Source organism: Suricata suricatta, chromosome 1, assembly GCF_006229205.1.
Source record: "Suricata suricatta isolate VVHF042 chromosome 1, meerkat_22Aug2017_6uvM2_HiC, whole genome shotgun sequence".
Classification (NCBI taxonomy): Eukaryota; Metazoa; Chordata; class Mammalia; order Carnivora; family Herpestidae; genus Suricata; species Suricata suricatta.
Window position 1 is genome coordinate 89,921,321 of NC_043700.1, and position 15,616 is coordinate 89,936,936.

Sequence of the window (15,616 nt, forward strand, 5' to 3'; positions counted from 1 at the left end):
TTCCCTCTCATTGCCATGTAGTACCCAAGAGAGACAGAAATGCTGATGCATAGGAGCACATGTACCCCAATGTTCATAGCAGCAATGTCAACAATAGCCAAAACATGGAAGGAGCCTAAATGTCCATCACCTGACGAATGGATCAAGAAGATGTGGTAAATATTCACGATGGAGTACTACATGAGAACAAGATTTTAAGACAGACAGACTTGATTCTAACCCCACCTTTGTTGCTTCTTCAGCTGTGTGGTCTTGCAAATTTACTTAATACCTCCTGTTTATGGTTTCTGCCTTTGTAAAATGAGAATAGCAATACTTCTACACTGCTTTTTAAAGACTGAATAAAATAATGTAAGTAAAATTCTTTGTTCCATATCTACTACATAGTTAGCACACAATGAACATTTGCTTATTTAAGTGTTTGGAAAAAGAGGAAGTATAGCCTCAGAGTATGAGATATATGCTATAATATATCAAAAGCAGAAAAAGAGCAAAGCTATTCAATTTCCATTTTGCTTCCACTTCTTTAATAAAAGGAATGATCCTCAAATTGGAAATGAATGATAGAACAGACTCGGTTACTAGGGGACAGAGTCTAAAGTAGACAAAGAAATGGTAAGAGAAAGCCAAGTTACTTTAAATTACCGTTAAATCTCAAGCACAAATGAACTGTATGCAAGGGCTTGAGAAACATCCAGGAGCGATTGTGGAATGGCTATTGGCAAATATGTAGACAATGAGATAAGACTCATAAAGATTGACTATAGTAAAAAAAATCTCCCCAATTTTCAAAAGTAAAAGAAAGTGGACTTTGGAAATTATAGCATGCTATGCTGTATCCACCTTTGCCACCATCTCCCTGCTGCCAGCTCTGGTTTTTTGTTATACTCTGTTCCTCAAAGGAAGAACTCAGCAATGGATCTATCAGAGTCATGCCTCCTTCCAGAACCAATCTTACTGAGACAAGATGTTATGGACTGAGTGTTTGTGTCCCCCCAAATCCATATACAGAGATCTTAGCCCCCAGTGTGAAAGTATTAGGAGATGGAGTCTTTCAGAAGTAATTAGGTTATGAGAGTAGAGCCCTCATGAATGGGATTAGTACCCTTATGAGAAGAGACCCAAGAGCTTGCTCTGTCTCTGTTCTCAACCATATGAGGATACAAGAAGACAGCAATTTGCAAACTGAAAAGGAGACCCTCACCAGATGCCAGATCTACCTTGAACTTACACTACCCAGCCTCTACAATTGTGAATAATAAATGTTTGCTGTTCATGCCACCCAGTCTATAACAATTTGTTATAGCAACTTGAGCCAAGATACAAGATAGATGTTAATCTTTTTATTAATGTTAATTTATTTTTGAAAGAAAGAGCATGAGCGGGGCAGGGGCAGACAGAGAAGGAGATAGAGAACCTGAAGCAAGCTCTGTGTTCTCAGTGCAAAGCACAACATGAGGCTCGAACACACAAACCATGAGATCATAACCTGAGCTGGAGTCAGTCACTCAATTGACTGAGCCTCCAGGTGATAGATGTTAATCTTATCCCACAAGTGAAAATTAGAATTGAGTCCTTTATGTAGCTCCAATTCTCATGGCCCTTTTTGCTAAGTGTCCTAGTCCCTGACACCCTCCATGCTTCCCTTTATCCATCTCTAGAAAATTTGGAAATAAACCTTTTAAATGGATATTTTATGGGAATTTTTCAGATAAAACTCATTACTAGTAGCTACATTGAGTCCACAGAGAAAAAAAAAACTCATGCCAATTTCATTTCCTTTGCAATAGAATTCTTACATTTGTAAAGAAGAATAGCTACAGAGTAGATGAATTTCAGGAAGAAATACGACCAATTTTTCCATGATTCTCTAGGAGAGTTGGAGACTTAATTATATATAGTAGAATTCATGGAATTATAGTAGAATTCATGAACTATATACAAACAATAACAATAAGTTAATATACTGATACCAGTCTTGAGATAGAGTGCTAGAGGACACAGATACTTCACTCTGCCCTTTCCAATTTTTATCAGTGACCTGATTAACTCACATAAGACATTTTTACTAAATGGATAGGCATGTTTATTAACTGTATAGGTGATTCTAACTTTAAAAGATGGGTCTGTTTATTGACAATAATTGACAATAAATAAAAAATCTTCTGAGTTAGAAGAGTGCATTGTAACTAACAATATACAACTTGATGGAAATAAATATAAAGATTAATGGCTCAACAAGTCAATTATACAATTTCAGAGTGAGAGAGACTTAATAAAATAGTATTTTTTAATTCTCAGTACCAAATAATACTGAAATGTGTCTGCTAAAACAACTTATATTACCTTGAGTTGTAGAGAAATAGCAATATCAATAAAAGAAGTATACTGCCATTGTACTGTAAATTTTTCCATACAAATTCAGAATACTGTATTTTGTCTCGGGCTCTACATTTTTAAAATATTGACATGCTGGAGTTATCCAGAGGATAACAACAAAAATAATGAAGGTTCTATATATTATCTCATTTTAGGGTTTTTAGAATAAATGTGAAGGCATAACAGGAACTTAAAAGCTACATTCAAATGTTTGAAAGATTTCAGAAGAAGCATTAGAATGAACTGCATGATAGCTCCAAATGTCAGAACTAAGAATCCAACTCTAAGTAAGAGGAAGACAAATTTTAGCCCCATAAAATTTCCAAATAAATGAAATTGTAATGGTCTTGCAAGAATGTAAGCACCTCATCACTAGCATGTCCTATCCGTAGGCTGAAATGACTATCAGCACTCTTTCAAGCACTATGGAAGAAGTTATACCGTGTAACTTCTAAAGGTCTCTTCTACCCCAAACTCATTGGACCATTGGCATTTCACTTTCAAGAGAGATTTTTTAGTGTGATTTTCCCCAATATTTGACTGCACCAAGGCAGTTTTCTCTTAAATTAGTATTTTTTTCTAATAGCCAAAGAGAAGGTGTATGTTTAGAATTAAGAGAGTCCTTTTGTGGAATTATCAATAGGTTTTCGTAAATACTAGCTGATCTTTGCAGACACCCCAAAGAATGGAGCAGTTGATCATTCATCAGCTGTGACCTCTCGACTAGTTTCTTTACTTGGAGAAAAATTGAAGTTCCACCCCATCACACTTATACTTGCTTGACTTCACAACTGCAATATGCCCCTCTAGAGAGTGGTTCATTGTTGGTGTCATGAGCATCGATCGATTGCACCTAAGCTGCTCTCACAATGATTACACCGTCCCTCACTCCCCGTAAGTTTCACAGCCCAGAGCATGCCCAGGGCTCACTGCAGGCAGACTCATTCTGATCAATGCAATACTAGCATACAGCATGCATTCATAGAGCCAAAGGCAGTCGGGGTCCCTGGGTACTCCAATTGTAGACAGAATTTCAGCTTTATTAGGTAACTGTCAGATTTGCCTTGGTGTCTCTTAAAATTTTAAATCGGTAGAAAATATAAGTGCAGAAAAGCCATGATAAGTTAACTTAGCAATCTGTTGTAATAAACATATGCACTATGAACATACATTATGGAAATCAGATGGAGAGCCCAGAGAGCGATAATAGAGTAAGAAATGTGAGAGTAGTGAGATCATAAAAATCATAAGTGTTATATATCAGAAAGAATTTTCTTTTTAAAGATCCCGGGCAAGATTTCTGCTTGACATATCTGAGGAGCAACCTACCCCTCTATTTACCACAGTGCACTATTCATTCAAAGGGTACAATAACACAAAAAATGTTTTAAACCCAAGAGATATATACACAATGAAAGTAAAGAAAGGAGGTATTAAAGTGTGGAAGATGATACCCACACATATTTACTCTCTCCACTGAGATTCAGACATGGACTTTATTGTTTTAATTTCTCTCTTTGTATACAGGTCCCACTCAGGCATTCATTCCAAGATAGCTTTCTTTAACCATGAGTGCCAAAAGAGAAGAACCTACACATATAAGCTTCCTTTTGTAGGAGCCTCAGTTTAGGGGGTGGGAAGGGGGTGGAGAACACTACTTTAAAAGCTGGTGGAAAAATTCTTTAAGTTAAAAAAAAATGTGTTACTTAGCAAATAATAGCCTTAAGAGGCTATTTTATATAAGAACAGATAATCTTTTTGGCATGACTAGAATAGACTTCAAATGAAACAAAGAAAACTCTGCAAAATAAAGGGAAAAATTGAGTTTCCATTAGCTGCCCTATAAAAAAAAACGGGGGGGGGGGCAACAGCAGTCACAGGAATCTGGAAAAGCAGAGGGGATGTGAGAAGTAGGGGAGAAAACCCAGCAAAATGGCGAGAGACAGACATGAGGAGAAGAAACAGCCAGTGAGAATTTCCTGGAGGTGGTGTGCCTGTATTTAAGGATAGGGATGGTTAATGCCCAGAATAAATCATCTCTCCATTGTGACATGCAGCCTCCTTCCAAAATGATCCCTCATCTTCAGCAAAAGTCTATTCACGCAATTGTCTTTTGTAAATTTCAACATGAAAATTGTGGCATAGGAGCAATATTGCCCACTTGGATCAACTTAGAACAGACAGAAATGGAAAAGATTATAAATGAAAAAGATCAGTGCAGAATTCATCAGATTCAACAAAGTGGAATGATAAGTGATCAGAAGTCGATTCTGTCTGAGATTCTTTGGAAATGTTGATTAGTATTCCATAGATGAAGTTGAGATGGATAAGGGATTGAATCATTTTCATTTAAACATTACACAACAGAATGACCCAAATAGGCTGGAAAACTTGGAGACATAGTGGCAGCTGAAGTTTGGATTTAGCACATAAAAATTGACTTTAACTTGTGGCTTTTGGTGATATTAAAGTGGAACAGCTGATCCAGCCCTGTCTTTTAGAGATTCTTTCAGATCTGGCCTAGGGTAAGAAATGCGATTAGGGCCTGCTGAAAGGGAGAGAGCTGGTCCCTACAGCTACTTCCAGGAAAACAGGCCCAATTTTGAATGGTTTCCAAACTGAGATTCTGCATTATATTTCATTTTTAATAGGATCCTTATATTAATATGTAGATATAAATAAATAAAGTTTTAATGCCTTTGCTGGTAATACCTAAACATTGACTAAATCAGGCTAGATAGTACTTACAGCTTGTGACAGAATGTAGAATTCTCCAAAGATGAGCAACATGGAGGAGGAAAGATGGGGAATGAGGCAAGGAGGAGTGGGTTGGTGGCCAATCATTGTTTAATCACTGTTTAATTCAAACAAAATTCCACCTTCTTGTCCCATTCTCAGTAGTTTAATCTTAAAACCCCCATCTCATGGCCTGGTTTTGTGGCAATATACATAGCATCTAAATATATAAGTGGTTTTTCTCCCTGTGGCCCTATGAATACAGGGCAATATTGTTGCCTAGACTACCTGGCGGTTCACCTCTTCTTCCCGGACAGACATCGAGACTAGTTTCCAGCTTCTCTTATAATTGCTATGACCATGTGACTGAGTGCTAACTAAAAGAGCAGGAATGGAAGTAAACTTCACCTTTTCAGCCCATTCAAGCCATCCATATTCTTTTCCCTACTAACAGCTGGTGGTTAACACACAGAACAACCTTAAAGCTTTAAGCTGAAGATAGCAGTATATTTGCCTGAATCTTGGAATGACTGTATGAAGAAAAGCACTTCAACAAACTGCAAATCCCTGTAACTTCTTGAGCCATGAAAACGTTTTAGGATTCATCTATGATGGCAGGAGACATTGCCTTAACTAGTACAAACATGTAAACTCTGAACCTACTTTTTTCTTCTTTAACTATTTACCAAATCTTCAGAATGCTTCATTAACCACATCAATTAATGTTTCTCAAGAACTGATAGAGATGACAGTGAAAATGGCATTTATTTATACCAAACACTTAAAATGCTATTCCATTTAGGGCCCACAGAGAAGCTCATGAACGCTACCAATTTATCTAAATATATTTTCTGACAAGACTCCTATATAGCATTAATATGGTATTACAGGAGAGTTGAGAATTATCCACTTGCAAAAAGTTTTCCAGCTATATTTTCTAGCCAATTATTTACTATTGATCCAAGCAGTTTAAAGAAGGTTGAATAATGATAAGCCTGTCCAATAATGCTTTGGTGCCTTCGCAATTATGAAACGCTAAGCAACTTGAAAAGTGGTGGTGAAGTCACCCCTCTTTCTCTGCTGGGGATATAGCACAGCAAAATCCTATGTTGGATATTTGAAGTGGTTCAGAAATTCTATTTTGGAATTTTTTTAGTTGTCAGTCTCAATGACTGCATCATGCTTATTCTCAAATATCTCTTTCATTTGCAATAATTCACACCTCTTTAACATGTGAGAACCTTTGCACATAGTCGTATATTCTAATTTATACGCTTTTCGTTAGGCACATTCAGAATAAACTATCTACGAAATGGTAGGTGACCTTTTGAATTTTTCTTTGCTAATAAACGGGTCTGACTAAAGGGATTAATTGATACTCTGGGTATCATAACATTCTGCAATTTTTTTCCTAGAGGACTCAGGAGAGAGGAGGGTAGTAAAAATTTAAATATGGCTTGTCCAAAGGAAGCTGCTACAATATATAGTGTTTACCACAAGTGTAAAATGCAAAATAATGCTTATACATTAGATTGTCTTTGGTGAGATGGGTATGAAAATCCATTTTAATGTCTGAAAAACTTTACTCCAAGTTTTATCTAATTCTTTCCTTGTGTGGTCCCAGCAATGTAGACACAAAACCAATAAAGATGATGTGAAATGATGAAGCAGGTATATATGGTTTCAAGCTCTAGTTTATACTACAACCTCAACCAAGAGCAGCATTCAGATTTTCCTTATGGGGAGAGAGGTTAGAAAGAGAAGGGCTGGCTATGAAAATTAACCTCTCCATTTGTCTCAAATGCATAGTGATCATTGAGTAACTTGACTTCCCTTTCTCAGCTTAGTGGGAAGATATATTTTCATTTCTTTTGTGCAGAAATACAAATATAATGCCATCGAAATGGGATTGCTTTTATAGGATGAGCAGGTGATCTCAGACTGATCTCAGTTCAGACTCATTGTTCCATCTCTTTACTAAAGAAATACACTTAAAAGCAAATTTAGCTTAGAGGAGTCAGGCAATAATGCCTGCCTAATAGAAACAATTTCTTAGTGCCATCAACAGGCCCTGTTAACAAAGTGCATAACAGCTGCAGAAGAAGTAGCCCAATGAGTGTCTTCTGCTGATGGTGATTGATCCAGTCTCATAATGAAGTGAAAGCTTTTTTAGAGCCAAAGCAATTTCTGCCCACATCCTTTATCAGGAGAAACCATAATGAATTGTGTTAGTTGCCAGCATTTATTGAAAATTTCATCTTAGAATGTTGGCCAGATGTCATTATACCAGAATTAAGTGCAGCCTGAGAGTCTTGCTGTAATGTACAGAATCGCTCCCCATCACTGTTCTGGAATTGGTTTGGGTCTGCCTCCAAATATTACAGAGGAGTAAAAGAGGCTTTAAACTACAATTGATTAAATGCTTTATGCACATCACATCTTATTTTTTCTCTTATAAGAAATCTAATTACCTAAATCCTGTATGCAGTTTCAAAGTGCAAATGTTAGTCTTAAAAGTAAAATAAAAATATTTTTAAAATCTTACCATGACCTCTGATGTTTCTAAAAATTCAAAAACATTGTCACTTGAAAACTATTTTAATCATGCTTTCTGATTATTCTGGGTAAAAAGAAATGAAAAGGTATAAGAATTATTTCTCATCCTAAAGAGTAAATGAATACTAAAGTCATTGATACACAGAAAAGCATTTTCATTGAAAAGATTGTATTTAATGGATTATGAAGCCTAATATATTGAAATCATGTGATATATCCTGCTTTTACATTATTTCATGTCATCAGACATAATCACTTTCCTTGACTTGATGAATCTTCTAGAATTACCGTCAAGCTATATTTGGCTGAGAGATCTGTTTATATGAAACTGATTTGTAGTTTTGCAGCTAAGCAAAAAGATAAATCCATCTGCTGTCTGTCATCTCACCTTTCTTACGACAGGCTGCAGCATGAAGCCTAGAACATATAAAAAATCTTTTTCAGCTGCTTTATTTTCATATAATAAACCAGGGTTTTCAGCATTGTAGATGGAATGTTCTCTCAACTGTGCTTATAAAAGCCTTTAATTCTCATTTCTAACTTCAGTATATGTAAATTGGCTACAAATATTCAGGTGCAATGCAGGTCGCTAGCATTAGATAAGAGTCAAAGCATGAGTAACATTAGGAATCAGCCCATGGTATGTGGACTCATTTAGCCCGATGACTTAGAACTCCATTTTCTACAGAGCAGAAAAGAAAGAATGTAGTCTTCATTTGAGGCACACTAATATGTTAAGTATGTTTCATCCTCAGGGGTGACAATCCAAGTTATCACAAACAGTTATATTGCAACTAAGAAAGCTCTCAGGTTTGAGTAAAAGAAGGAATACGTTTATCCAAATCGAAATTGCCATTTGTTTTTAAAGCATTCTGTTTCACTTTCACACTGGCCAGGTGGATTAAGTTAAGTGCTTGAAGAAGCATAAAGCTTTGTTTCTTCATATTCTAGTCAATAGCAATTGCCTTTGGATTAAACACAAGACCTCCAGAAATTTAAGACACTATGTGCAAGTGTAGTATTTGTGTTGAGGGTGGTAGTTATAAAGTTTGCTGTCACCTGTATATCCATGCCAGATTATGTCTACACAAGGAATTCTAAATTGACACTGATTCAAAGTACATTAGTTAATTTGCTTGTTTTCTTTCTATTCTGCTGGTCCAAATAATGCTTATAGGATTATTACATTGGAATAGAGGGACATATGCAGTATTAGTCCCTGGATCCATGAATAGGCATGTGTCCAAAATAAAAAGCCTTCCTAAAGTGTAAATTTTTAAAACGATTTTAATGTACAACTTTCTACTTAGTTCTTCTATGCAGTATCAACAAACCCCCTTAGTACCATCCCTGAGCACTAGGAGAGTTAAGATTTACAGCTGAATCTTATAGCTCAGAGCATGTTTTCAGGAAAAAAATGCCTCTCTGCTGAGAATAAGATACTTTCTGATACTATGACTTAAGGGAATTGCTAGTTGGAAATCTCTACAGGATATATCTGCCAGGAAAAGGACAGAATGGACTAAGGTGCACACTGGTCCTGCTCTGAAATGTGAGTCTGTCCCCAAAATAATAAACTCCTGGATTTAATACTGTATAAAATACTCTTTCATACAACAAACAACTCTCCTTCTATGGCTTTCCCCAGGGAATGAAACACTATGAAAGAAATGAATTTCCCTCCAACACACACACACACACACACAAAAGCAGTGCATGTTCTGAATAGTGAACCCACAGATCAATAGACATACGCACAAAAAAAAGGAGTATTTTTAACAATGCCTCATTAGGAGTTAAAAGCATTACCCTAGAGCACTATAGCATCCTTGTGCAATTTGGGCGAATGTTTCTCAGCCTGTGGATATGTATTTTTAATAGCAACCAGTGCAGTCTACTTGTCTATTCTGAAAGTTCATTACCATTCTTTTCCCTTCCCTATTTAGAGTATCATATTTCTTGTACTTTTAATTTTGGTATTTCTTAGCACCTATAAAGGGTAGCAGGTGGTCTCTTTTGGAACCCGAATTCTTCTATTCATATGCCAAGTAAATTCAGAGTGCTGTCTTCTCTCCTCTGCAGTCCCTTCTAGAGGGACCTGCTTTCAGTCATGGAGGTTATTTAGTGTCTTTTCTTCTTCAGGCACTAGTGACTGCACTGAACATGCCTATGAAACTGTGAACCCAGAAACAAAGATCCTGTTCATGGGAAATTTTCAAGATGACGAGCTCATTGCTTGTAAGCAATTTGCAGTTCATGAGGACTCCATTTATTTGCAAACGGTGAGGGGCACCTGGGTGCTCGGTTGAGCATCCAACTTTGGCTCAAGTCATGATCTCACAGTTCATGGGTTTGAGTCCCGTGTCAGGCTCTGTTCTGACAGCTCAGAGCCTGGAAGCCTGTTTCTGATTCTGTGTGTCCCTCTCTCTCTCTGCCCCTCCCCTGCTTATGATCTGTCTCTCACTGTCTCTCAAAAATAAATAAATGTTAAAAAAATATTTGCGAACCTCAAATGTAAAGCAAAGTATAAAATTGAGTCTATCTGTTGAAGTTTTACATTATTTTGTATATGAAGACTAAAGATTGAGATTAAATGTTGCTGGTATAAAACCAATTAAAAGAGTGCACTATTACCCTAACTTTAATCTATCTAATCACATGAAGGGCAAATATCCCCATTCTAATCTACCTCACTATTACATATTTGTATTTCAGAATATATTTCTAAAATCAAATCTGAAGAAAAACATTTATATAATTATTTCTCATTTATTTATATAATGACCAGTATCCTGATGAAACTTATAATGTAAGATTAGCTACATTATATTTTAAATTTAGATTCTTGGCCACTCCATTCCTCCTATGCGATGTCTGAATTGGCCTCTTACTGGCTTAGCTATATTTTACAAAGTTTCATGGCTTAGCAGTATTTTCTCATTTGAAAATAATATACTTTTTCTAACTCCCTATCATCCACAAACTATCAGTTTTTATGAATTATAAATTTTATGAATCTATATAAAAATACTAGTATCTAATTTATCAGCTAGTTTCATTGGTCATGTTACAAGCAAGGTCACTGCTAATCCATAGAACATTGTGGTGCAACTCAGAAAAAGATTGCCCCTTTAATGAAAACACATGTCAACCAAGGTTTAGATAGCAGGAAACATCTGCATACAGGTTAAAAAAGCTCAGCTCAGAGCTCATATTGCTGATAAGAATCAGCTACTTTGGGGGCACCTAGGTGGCTCAGTCGGTTAAGCATCGGACTCTTGATTTCGCCTCAGGTCAGGATCTCACAGTTTATGAGCTCAAGCCCCACATTGGGCTCTACACCAAAAGTGCTGAGCCTGCTTGGGATTCCGTCTTCCTCTCTTTCTGCCCTTTTCCCACCTACAGTCTCTCTCTCTCTGTCTCTCTCTCTCTCTGTCTCTCTCTCTCTCTCTCTCTCTGTCTCTCTCTCTCTCTCTCTCTCTCTCCCTCCCTCCCTCCCTCCTTCAAAGAAATAAGGAAACATTTTTAAAAATCAGCTACTTTGGAAATCTTTACCCTTAGTCATGTGAAGACCAAGTGATAAGAGACTAGAAATCAGTATAAATACATATATAAGTGCATACAAATATGTTTGTGTGTGTGTGTGTGTGAGAGAGAGAGAGAGAGAGAGAGAGACAGAGATGGCATACAGATATAATCACAGATGTAATGAGGAAATTCAATTCATGTCAGTCATGGAGAAGACCAGGGATGTGTGGTTCAGTGAGAATCAATATGCATGTGTATATATATACACACACACACACACACACACACACACACACACACATATATATATGAATAAGCACACACACATGAAAACTCATTCCTACTTCTAGAAAAATATCTAAAATCATACTTTCTGGTTTATATCACATCCATGACATTATTTTTATATGTAAGTCATGGTTTCATTGGACATTCAGGAAAGAAATTTCTTTTCTTCCTTGGTCCTTAAAGATTGAAGAGCCCATTACTGATAGAGGCGTTTGTCACATTGGTAGTACTACAGAATTTGGTATTATTTAGTCAAGGAGAGTGGTATGTGGAAAAGACGTCTGCTCCCTGTGACCAATAGCTTTTATATTCAATGTAATATTTCTAAACACAAGAGAAATATTACATTGAATATAAAAGCTATTGGTTACAGCCAGAAAATATACTTACCAATTACTTCCTTAAAGAAGAAGATAAAGTGCTCTCCAGCTGAAGCGGTTACAGCCGGTTGCGTACCGTAAACCACCACCTCAGCGTTCTTCAGCTCACGTAGCGTACCAGAGAGGTTCCAGATTCTTCTTAAACACATGCTTGCATGTTTATTTTTTTCTTTTAGCTTAAAATCCATGGTAGAGTTTCAGCAAAAATAAATAGGAAAGCATGCGGCAGGGATGCCTGCCGAGAGATTGGCTGTCTAAAGAGTCTGCTATGTAATCAGCTGAAGCAGTTAGTGGCTTTTTACAGCTTCAAAGCTGCACTTTTTCAGAGGTTTAATTTTTCAGTCCATGTATTCTTCCCGTAATTTATAAGAATGCCAGGGACACTGGAATGCTGCTTTGGTAAACAATAACTTTAAATATTACAGTGGATCTAAGCCACCTTTCGGCTTTATGTTCGAATGAGCACACACAAATATGCTAGATTAATAGATGCTGTGGTCTATTTGCACACCTTCAATCATCCCACCATCTCTGCACTCAGTAATCAGCCTACAATGAGCCACCTCACCCCTTCCTGCCCTTCTCTTTGGGAAAGACGAAAAATCCCCTCCCAGACTCCATACCCATCTTATTGATTGCCTTTCCAAGCTGCAGAAAATTCTTTTCTCACTTGGTGTTCCATTTAAACGTTGTGGACTGCTGGCAGTGCCATCAACAACTCCCCAGAGGGCACGCCAAGCCTGAGAGAAGGGTGAGGCTACCCAAAGGAACGTGAGAATGAGTAGTCTAAAGTTACTACTCACCCCCCCCACCCCCAGGCCAACCAGTGACTAATTTCTAACCAACAAGCAGCTCTTTCAGATTCCACTGTGTCTGTCACACCCCGCATTTCAGCCCCGAGATTTCTCTCCCTACTCATTTTCTCTCTGGCACAAACTGCTGTACGCAGCAGCCAGACTCTAGAAACTTGCAGGGCACAGAGCTGTAGAAACCTAACAGATAATAAAAAAGAAGTATTTTTAAAGAAACCATCTTTTCACAGGAACCCTCACCATCATCGCACTCCTGTACACATTTGGGACAGCAGTGTTCTCCTCCACCTCACACTTACTCAGAAGCAAGGAAATCCTGTTCTGCCTTGCCATGGCTAAATAGTTATGTATCAGACATGCCCTTGCTTGCCATCTGGCTTTCTGACAGGCTTTGGGTTTTAAATCAAGCATGAAGCATGAAAAGTTGTAAATATCAAAGTCTGACAAAGCACTCCTTTAATATTTGCAAGTTTCATTTATTTTAGACAATGTGTTGGGTAAATGAAATTAGGACTTCAACACATCTCCTCTGACATATACCGATGTTTACACCTTTCTCAAGATTTTTTTGCTCTTAATTTCTGCATCATAAGACCAAAGAAAATTCTCGGGAATTGTTGTTCAACTCCAACCACTATTAAAGACACTTCAGTTCATTAAAAGGCTTATATTTGATGTATAAAAAAGAAAAAGGAAAGAAAGAAAGAGACTATTACATTTGAACTGGAAAGATAGACTAGTAACAGGAAGTAGATTTATCCAGGTGTGGAGAAAAAAACTAATACACCACAGCAACTACACAATATTTATTTTTATGGCATTGTATATAAAATATATAAACCATTTTCTTTGAGATAGAGATTGACCAAAGAAAATATTATCCTCATGGTTTTCCTCTACACATGCAATAATTTCTAAAGTGAAAAGAACAGATCTATAAACCAGTAGAAATACCAAACTATTTCTCTGAAAACTCTTTTTTAAAAAGGCATCTAAAACCTTATACTGAACCTATCTGAAATACAAACAAGTAATAGGAATTACTTTGTAAACTAACTCTCTCTCTCTCTCTCTCTCTCTCTCTCTCTCTCTCTCTCTCTCACACACACACACACATGGAGACACTGCAATTTCATTAAGGAACAATGATACATATATACCAAAGCAATTTTAAAATGTTTCTATGGCTTTAATGAGTCTCCTAAAGTAGGAATCTTAGATCTCCCAAGAGATTAAGGTTTCAAAATACTTCTATCAACTTTTAAGATTAGAGATGCTATACACATAGACTAGGACTAGCTTTGGGGTGCTATTCTGAATTTAACTGATTTGAAGAAGGCTCAACTACAGACAGAGAATGGCTGTTTCCAGAGTTGCAAGTGCATTTTCAGCAATGATTTCTACCCGTTACCTACCACGCACCACTTATTAAATACAAAACCCATTGCCCTGAAGAATCTGTTCACAATCTCTGCAACAGTGACATCTGCAGAGGGGAGCTCCAGCCACTTGAAGCTCATTAAAACATACTTGAGATTGACAATGAGTAGAGAACATCTGTCAGACTTGGCCAAGATTTCAATCAAGTGTGATGTTGCTGCGTTACTTGACTACATTGACTTAATAAATGAGCTGGTTGCTGTCAGCACAAGGAAAGTTTAGTTGTAATTACTATCCTGTCCCTTTTTTTTCTGAAATGTTCTTTCACTTAAATGTTCATATTCTACGTGAAATGTATAAAAATGAATCTGATGAAATAATATACCATTTAGAAAAGAAATACATGGTTCATTTTCAGCTGACTAGAATTGACAAGAAAACCACTTCTCTAGTGAGCTTCTAAGTATATACCCTTGAAAAAGTAGATAAAATCACACTCATCCCCAACCTGTAGAAATGTCTCCAATTACAAGTCCAGAAGAATGGAATCTTCACTTTGATCTACAGATTGTTATAACAAAGGTTTGTGTAAGATTCAGGGAAAAGAAAAGTTTTACTTAATACCAAAGAGCCATAGATCTCCAATAAATAATGCCTTACCTTATTCATAAGGCATTTCAAGCCTTATGTCTGTATTTAATATTTAATTTCAGAACAATCCATTTTGTGGATGATTAAAGAGAGGTTGAAAGAGATTCACTCATCTGCCCTACTGACATAATTACTAAGCAACCAAACTGGGATTCCACTCATAGTGGAAGTTTTTCTACTCCCACTGTGTTGCACTTGCTACACTTGCCTTTTATAAATGTTTATTGAGGACTCAGACTTAAGTACCAGATGTTGGCTTTGACCACTATTGTTTCTAAGAGATTAAAAGTAATACGTTTTCTGCTTACAGGATAGCACAATTGCTTAATGATGGAAGAATGCGAAATCCAGTCTCACAGGCCAAGCAAGTTCAGCAGAATTTAGAAGAAATGATAACAATCAGTGAGCACCAAGCCAGACTCTGAGCAGAACAAATTCACTCTCTTCCTCTGATACATTGAACATCTATTTACCAGACCTTGCAAATTTGGGCTCACCAACTAGTGTAGTTGAGCCTGCACATGCCAGGAAAAGTGGAAAAATGAATACCACCAGCTATGTGCACCAGTCTACTGGATGGGGAATAGTCCCTCTAGTTTGGTGGCACTTGTTCAAAGGGTGTGTATGGAAGGAGTCCTACATTAAAGGAAAGGATGTCTCTTCATATATTGTTTCTTCCATAGGCAGAGCATTAGCAATTGTACCCAGGGAAAAAAAACCCTACAGTTTATACATTAATAATAATTTAAATAATTAAATATTCCCTTTGTCCATTACCAGTGATTAAAATTCTGCACTGACTCACACTTAATACAAATTTGACTAATTTTAAGCCTCCATTTCTGTTACTGTTACTCATCTAGAGCTTAAACCCACTGAAATGCTCCTGCTTTGATGCCATTAGTC

The 15,616-nt window shown here is 36.9% G+C and overlaps 1 long non-coding RNA gene across 3 annotated transcripts in view; it reads right to left on the bottom strand.

Moving 5' to 3' along the window:
• Positions 1-11,964, bottom strand: part of LOC115272161 — a 24,077-nt gene extending 12,113 nt beyond the window's left edge. For 2 of the 3 annotated variants that reach the window (XR_003900314.1, XR_003900303.1), the window contains exons 1-2: positions 11,878-11,964; positions 7,661-7,735 (exon numbers count right to left, since the gene is read on the bottom strand). This is a non-coding gene — a long non-coding RNA (uncharacterized LOC115272161). The remainder of the gene's footprint in view (positions 1-7,660; positions 7,736-11,877) is intronic. The other variant, XR_003900292.1, reaches the window with a different exon arrangement.
• Positions 11,965-15,616: the final 3,652 nt, after the last annotated feature.